Raw genomic sequence first — 8666 nt, 5'->3', positions numbered from 1 at the left:
ATATATATATATATATATATATATATATATATATATATATATATTAATAATAAGATGTATAGTTTATAATGTGTTTTGTATTTTAATTATTTTATCAAATTAATTATGTTTTATAGGCTCTGTTAAAACAAAGCTTATAGCTTATTTTAAGCTAATAATAAGCTATAAACTCTGTTTGGTAATGTTCTTAAAATAAGTTAATAGTTTAAAATAAGAGCTTATTTTTTAACGCTATCTAAGGTAGCGTTTCAAAATAAGCTAGTAGCTTCCTATTTTTTTTTTTCATCTTTAACCTTATTATTTTAAAGAAATGACATCATTTATCCTTCCCAATTAAAACCTTTTTGGCTAAACCTTTTTTTACTTTTTCTCTTCAATATGTTTGATTGTAATTTTAATTTAACATTTGTGTTTGCTTCTTCGCTCCCCTCAAAAGAAATCCTGGATACGTCACTGCAAGGAATGAAAGGATGAGCTTTATTTATTGGGAAGAAAATGTAACTTCCACCCCATAACAAACTCCCTTAATATGTATCTAATAAATAAATAAAAAATACTAAGAGTTTTTTTTTTGAGTACTACTGACTCTGTTACAATGTAGTATTGATCTCACTCCCATCATCCATGTGAGAGTGTTAATCGGGACACCGGGTGCCACTTGACCACAAAATCTTTGGCATTAATTAATTAATTAATTCAATAACCCAAGATTAAAATTATTTGGACTAATTAAATGAATACAATTATCATAGCCCATTTAATTAAATTCACTCACGCAAATTATGCCGTGGATCCAGGTCCACCTTGCAAGGTGGACCTGGGTCCAATAAATTACTAAACATATAGTTCTGAAATGTGTGAATGTGGAGATTTCAAATTGTGAATATGGAGTATAGAATTTGTGAATGTATAGTTATGAATGTGTGAATCTGTAGTAGAGTTAACAATGTTCTAGCTGTCCTGTAATGTGTGAATGCGGAGTATAGAATTTGTGAATGTAGAGTTATGAATGTGTGAATCTGTAGTAGAGTTAATAGAGTTCTAGCAACTTGTAGCCCTGTAATGTGTGAATGTGGAGTTCCCAAGTTGAGAATATGGAGTATAGGACCTGTGAATATAAAGTTTTGAATGTGTGAATGCATAACAGTGGTAATATAGTTACTAAACATATAGCCCTGTAATGTGTGAATGTGAAATTCCCAAGTTGTGAATATGGAGTATAAGACCTGTGAATATAGAATTTTGAATGTGTGAATGCATAACAGTGGTAATATAGTTACTAAACATATAGCCATGTAATGTGTGAATGTTGAGTTTTCAAATTGTGAATGTGGAGTATAGGGTCTGTGAATATAGAGTTTGTGTTCTGTTGCGATGAGGAGCCGCCGTTAATTTTATTTTTTTTTAAATTGTGAAACAACGTCGTATTGGACCCAGGTCCACCTTGCAAGGTGGACCTGGGTCCAAAAACGACGCCGTTTTTTTTTTTACTAAGCATATTGGCCTGAAGTGTGGAACACAAACTCTACATTCACATACACTATACTCTACATTCACAATTTGTAAACTACACATTCACACATTACATGATTATATGTTTAGTAACTATATTACCACTATTATGCATTCACACATTCAAAACTCTATATTCACAGGTCCTATACTCCATATCCACAACTTGAGAACTCCACATTCACACATTACAGGGCTACAAGTTGCTAGAACTTCTTAACTCTATTACAGATTCACACATGCATAACTCTAAATTCACGATTTCTATACTCCATATTCACAATTTGAAACCTCCACATTCACACATTTCTGGGTAACTCTACATTCACACAATCATAAGTCTACATTCACGATTTCTATACTCTACATTCACACTTTGAAACCTCTACATTCACACTTTTTGGACAACTCTATATTCAGCAATATGTTTACTAATTTTTAATAATAAAAAAAAAAAAAAAAAAAAGAAGAAGACAAAACGACGTAGTTTTGGACCCAGGTCCACCTTGCAAGGTGGACCTGGGTCCACAGCATAATTTGTGTGTCTAGAGGGTCTCCCTCCCTTTATTTGTTTCAAATTTGATTTTTTTTCTGTGTGTGTTTAGTTCTACTTTCAATAATGTAATTTCTAAATATATAAATTTTATATACAAATACCAAATTTAACATTATGAAAAAAATGAATTAAAAATAACTTTTATCAAATATATTTAACCTAACCAGGCACATAAAATGAGCAAATGTAGTAATTGTTTGAGAACAAACACATCTTAATTAAGTGTAATACTATCAATTATATCTGGGACAACCCCACCTTAGTCGGCCACCCCTAGGCCCCATTGCTCGAAAGGCTCGGCTTCAAAACCGTGCATGGAGCTTCCGCCTCATACGACTCCTCTAGGTTGATTGGTAGTTGATTGGTAGCCACAAACTAGGTTATAAGTTCACCCCATAGTAAGAGTGGTCTATTGGCAGCTATGCACAACTAGCACACCTCAAGCAGTTGTTTCTATGTTTGGCAAACCTACCTGAAAAGGTAGCTGAAAGTTGAAAAGCTATAAGCCAGAAGTTGAAATCTGAAGAGCTGTTATACTTAAAAGTGTTTGATAAAATTAATTTGTTGATAAGCTGATAAATGTAAAAAGACTAAAATTGACATCTTCATATAATTTTTTTTAGTACATCTTCATATAATTGTTTTTGAGTACTACCGACTCCGTTACAACATCTTCATATAATTTAAATAGTTTTAAATTTAAATAGGTTTGTTTACATATTAAAATATAAAATAATGAAATCAATATATTTTAATAAATTAATTAGATATCAAAATCTTCAACTCTTTGAAAAATAAAGAATTAATTAACTCAAAAATAAATGTTTTATCAAAGCAATAGTGTTTGGTTTATGATAAATGTCACACAATTCATCGGCTCAAAACAAGGTCCACCAAATCATAAACTACATGGTACATTGTACCAAGACAGAAGCTATCATCCTAATTGATCCCAAATGTCGAGATATCAATTTAATTATTTTTATATTAGTTTCAAAACATGAAATTGTGGTATAGACGATTGTATGTACAGCTTAATATGCATATAATTAGCTTAATCTAATTAGTATTGACCTGATTCATTGTTGAGCCAATAGTTAATTGCGAGAAGAATATATTAGGAATAAGAAACAAGGTGGACTTTTCTAGGTGGTTGGTTGGGAACTTGAGATGGGGAGCAGACAGATAGCATGTTGCAACAATGTTTTGGACTATGAAGCTAAGCTTCAACATTAATTTAATTTAAACTTTAATAACGGGTAAATAACATTTTTTATGTTTGATAACTCAATTTTTAAAAAAAATTATTGATAATTTTAGTTTTGGTCTCTATTGTCGATAATGCTTTAGTCTTTAAATATATATATATATATAAACGAGCTAATACCTAATTTGGTCTGGACTATTAAAATTTCACCACTTTGCTCATCGACGTCCAACTTCTTCAATTGCATCATCAACTACGTAATTGTTAACCAAAATGCTCCTAATCAGGACTATCTTGATTTGGACAAATAATTATTTTAGATAAAAATTGCATAGTTGGGGATAAAATTGAACAAGTTTAGAAGTCGATGATCAAAGTAGTGAAATCCTAATAGTTGAGGGACCAAATCGGGTTGTAACTCCAAAAAAAAAAATGTGAATATTTTGTAATTTGAAGCTTATCATTTTCAATCCAAGCACCCTTCTAATGTTATTTTCTCACTTCATAGGATCAAAATACAACATTGGTATTAACTTGGGGACTTGCTTAAAGTAAATGTGGTGATACTAATGGGTCGCAATTGTGTGAGACCGTCTTACGGATCTCAATTCGTGAGACAGGTCGGATCAACATAATTTAGATCATAAAAATAAACAAATCCCAACTCATAATACTAATTATGATTCAAATTATGTTGCCCCGAGCCGTCTGATGGTCTCACACAAGTTTTTGCATATCGAAAGAAGTTATTATTCTTGTTAGATTTTTTCCATCATTAAAAGCAAGAAGATTTACAATATTAATAGACACCTGTTTTAATGAAATCTAATAAATAAATCTCAAACACCAAATCCATATCAAAAGAATCTAACAACATACAATAACTACTACATTAAATTTAAATTCTCTTAAAGTCTTAAACAATAAATTTAAATGTCCAGCTCGACTATATGACATTTAAAAATCAAAATAATAATAAAGTTACATATTTATTATTGATATTTATCATTGGCAATCATTCTCTTTGAGAATGCATTTCATTACAATTAAAAGATTAAACTAATACTAACATTACTTATTTAGTATTTATATTTGATGGACTGCATACTAGGCCTGGACCGCATAGATCAACCTAACACTAGTACAAAATTGACCATATAAGCATCACTTTACACTACGCCTGTTCAAACAGGTGTAGTGTATTTGATGGATCCCAAACTTTACGCAGCACCCAAAGAGACCAGGTGCCGCGTAAAGTAAAATATTATTTTATTATTTAACTTTACGCGGCACCTGTGATCTGTCGGTGCCGCGTAAAGTGAAATAATAAAATAATATTTGACTTTACGCGGCACCTCTAGGTACAGGTGCCGCCTAAAACCGCCCCACAAAAAGACAAAAGAACCGCTCCAGATCTGGAACGAGTGAACTCCGAACTCATTGAAAAACCTCTCACGGCCGAACTCCGCTCCATCGCCTCGCCTGCAACGAACTGCCGCCGCCACCGACCATCGAACTGCCGCTGCCGTCGCCGACCTCCATCCTCTCACGCCATTGCCGCTGCCGTCCGTCCTCTTCCGATTTACGGCGCCCCTCCTCTTCCATTGCAGCTTGGACGCCATTGTCGCCTCCTCTTCTCCTCGCCGACGACGCCGGCAGCCTCCACCGGCCTTCTCCTCGCCGACGACGACAGTAACGGCCGCCTCCACCGCCCTTCTCGCCGACGACGAGAGGATTGCGGCCTCCAGCGACGACAGTAACAGACGCCGACGACGAGAGGTAATGGCTTTTTTTTAATTTTTTTTATGATTTCTATTTATTTGTGTATTTATTTATTTATTTGTATATTTATTTGTTTATTTGTGTATTTATTTCGAATTTATTGTGTATTTATTTGTTTATTTGTGTATTTATTTATTTATTTGTGTATTTATTTCGAATTTATTGTGTATTTATTTATTTATTTCGAATTCTATTTGTATATTTGATTTATTTCTTTGTTTTTCTAAATTATTTGGAATATTATGGTTATTGTGTTATATATGAACTTTGTTGATTTATTTTGAATATTTGTGTTTGATTTTTTAAAATAAATTTACTAAAATGAATATTTTGCAAATAATTTGTGTTATATATTATAGCTATTTGAATATTTGTGAAAATAAATTATTTGTTTTGCAAACAATTTAAAATATATTATATCTAAGTACATTACATAAACTAGTATTAATTAACAAAATGAATATTAATAATATAAATTTTGAGAGAAATAAAGCTACTTGAAGGTAGAATTTTACATTTTAAAGAAAATGAAATTACACACAACTTCATTATTGCATACATTCTTAAATTTATTTTTTCATATTTATGATTGCACAATATATTTTATGAAAATGGGTATTTTGATAAATTAGAAACTTGATTAAATAGGTATTTAGAGACATTAATAATTTAATTATTAGTTAGCTAGGTATATATTTTGATGAATTAGGTACTTGATTAAATAGGTATTTTATATATTTTGATGAATTAGGTACTTGATTAAATAGGTATTTAGAGATATTAATATTTTTAGGTACTTGATTAAATAGGTATTTAGAGATATTAATATTTTGATGTACTTGATTAAATAGGTATTTAGAGATATTAATATTTTGATGAACTTGATTAAATAGGTATTTAGAGATATTAATATTTTGATGAATTAGCTAGATTGAATTTGATGATGAGTTAAGTATTTGATGAATTAGCTAGATTGAATTTGATGATGAGTTAAGTATATATTTTGATGAATTAGATTGATTTGAATTAGTTAGGTAAGTATTTTGATGAATTAGATTGATTTGAATTAGTTAGTTAAGTATTTTGATGAATTAGATTGATTTGGATTAGTTAGTTAAGTATTTTGATGAATTAGATTGATTTGAATTAGTTAGTTAAGTATTTTGATGAATTAGATTGATTTGTATTAGTTAGTTATAAATATCGTTTCTAAATGCATCCATAATCAAGTATCCATATCTGATTTTCATAGTATTGTCAATTGACAGATATGGATCGGAGTTGGATGCATGAGAAACGCAATACAGTCAAATATATACAAGGGGTTCAAGAGTTCATACAATATGCTGAAAAAAATAAAAGCAAAAAGGCGGAGGATTTTATATCGTGCCCGTGCTGTGATTGTAAAAATTTGAGAAGATATCGTAATTCTGACGTAGTGATGGACCATTTGATACGCTGTGGCTTTAAGGAAGGGTACGATCAATGGATATGGCATGGTGAAAGCTTACCTCCTAGTACAAGTGTTCGTAAGAGTGAAACTCATGTAAATAGTGAAACTCATGTAGAGAGTGAGAATCAAGCAAATAGTCAAACTCAGGCAGATAACGAGGAGAATAATGAAACTCATGTTAACAATGATGAGGATGATGAAATTAATGATCGAATAGATGAAATGATGCGTGATGTGCAGGGAGATTTTAGTGAAATGCCTCTTGAATTTAGATGTTTGTTTGATAATGCTGAAAAACCTTTGTTCTCTGGGTGTACCAAATATACTAAGTTATCTGATGTGCTTAAGTTATATAATTTAAAAGCAAAGAATGGATGGAGTGATAAGAGTTTCATGGGATTAGTAGAACTACTAAAAGACATGTTTCCTAGTCATAATGAACTTCCACATTCAACCTACGAAGCAAAGAAGTTGTTGTGTCCGTTGGGTATGGACATTGAGAGGATACATGCATGCCCAAATGATTGTATACTGTATTGGAAAGAATACAAGGACTTGCATGTGTGTCCAAAGTGTGGGACATCACGTTATAAAAGGAAAAATGTTGATGATATGGGTGAGGGTAAGAAAGGTCCACCAGCAAAAGTATTATGGTATTTACCTGTAATACCAAGATTTAAACGCATGTTTTCTAATCCAAAAGAAGCAAAAAATTTGCAATGGCATGCTATTGGGAGAAAAGATGATGGAAAACTAAGACATCCAGCCGATTCACCACAATGGAGGAATATTGATAGGAGGTGGCCTGAATTCGGTACTGAAAATAGGAACCTTAGACTTGGATTGTGTACTGATGGAATGAACCCCCATGGTAACATGAGCAGTCGGCACAGTACTTGGTCTGTCCTATTAGTAGTCTATAATCTTCCACCTTGGTTGTGTATTAGATTCATAAAAATACTAATACTTGGTTTTATTTTATTGGTTGAAACAGATAGAAAAATGTGATGAAGTTAGTCAAGGCACATTTCAACCGAACAGATATGATGACATACTGACATCGGCTCTTGGTAAATCATAGAAAAAACGTGGCCATGGTACTGTGAGAGGAATTGGTTCATACTCGAGTATCAGACAAGTTTTTGGGTGCCCAGATCAGAAACAGCACACATCGGGTAGAGTTACGCCTACTCCTGAGGTAAAGAAGTTGTTGGAATAGTGTAGGCAAGCTACATTGTTAGAGGTGCAACCCAAGATTGACATGCTCACTCAGCAACTCAATATATTGATGAAGAACATGTCAACCTCAAGCCAATGTCCACAAGGAGTTTCAGCTGACACTCCTCAAAGTGTTTTTGCGCCTTGTGATATACCTCCGACCCGAAGCAGCTGTCATTCGGTTGATGCATATCCAGTAACCACAATTAAGGTAATATTAAAAATTATTTCAATTTCAAACTATTATTTTCTTTTAAATTTAAACCTAACATATATATATTTTATATTTTTAACAATAGAGCAAAAAACAGTGTTACCTTGCACAATGTGGTCTCAATGGCAAGATGTTTGTGGTTGCACAGGGTATGGCTTACCCAACTACAGCTGAGACCACAATAGTGCATAATCAGCCGGTGTTACCTAACCATGTCAAAGTCATGGTAGATGAAGTGGTTATTGGTGCAGAGGATTGTCCTCTCCCCGTAGATGAAGTGGTTATTGGTGCAGAGGATTGTCCTCTCCCCGTGCCAGAAGTGGTTATTGGTGCAGAGGATTGTCCTCTCCCCGTGCCAGTGTTGCAGTATAAGACTTTGAATGATGTTGTTGGTACTTACACACAATGGCCTATTCATTTAGTTCTGTTGGACGAGGTATGCATTCTTATATTAGTTATTAATTCAGTTACATATTAGTATAATTACAATTTTATGCATTCAAGTGATATGTGGGAAAGATTAGTATAATTACAATTTTATGCATTCAAGTGATATGTGGGAAAGATTAGTATAATTACAATTTTATGCATTCAAGTGATATGTGGGAAAGATTAGTATAATTACAATTTTATGCATTCAAGTGATATGTGGGAAAGATTAGTATAATTACAATTTTATGCATTCAAGTGATATGTGGGAAAGATTAGTATAATTACAATTTTA

Source organism: Ipomoea triloba, chromosome 11 (assembly GCF_003576645.1).
Source record: "Ipomoea triloba cultivar NCNSP0323 chromosome 11, ASM357664v1".
Taxonomy (NCBI): Eukaryota; Viridiplantae; Streptophyta; class Magnoliopsida; order Solanales; family Convolvulaceae; genus Ipomoea; species Ipomoea triloba.
This window is presented reverse-complemented; position numbering follows the sequence as displayed.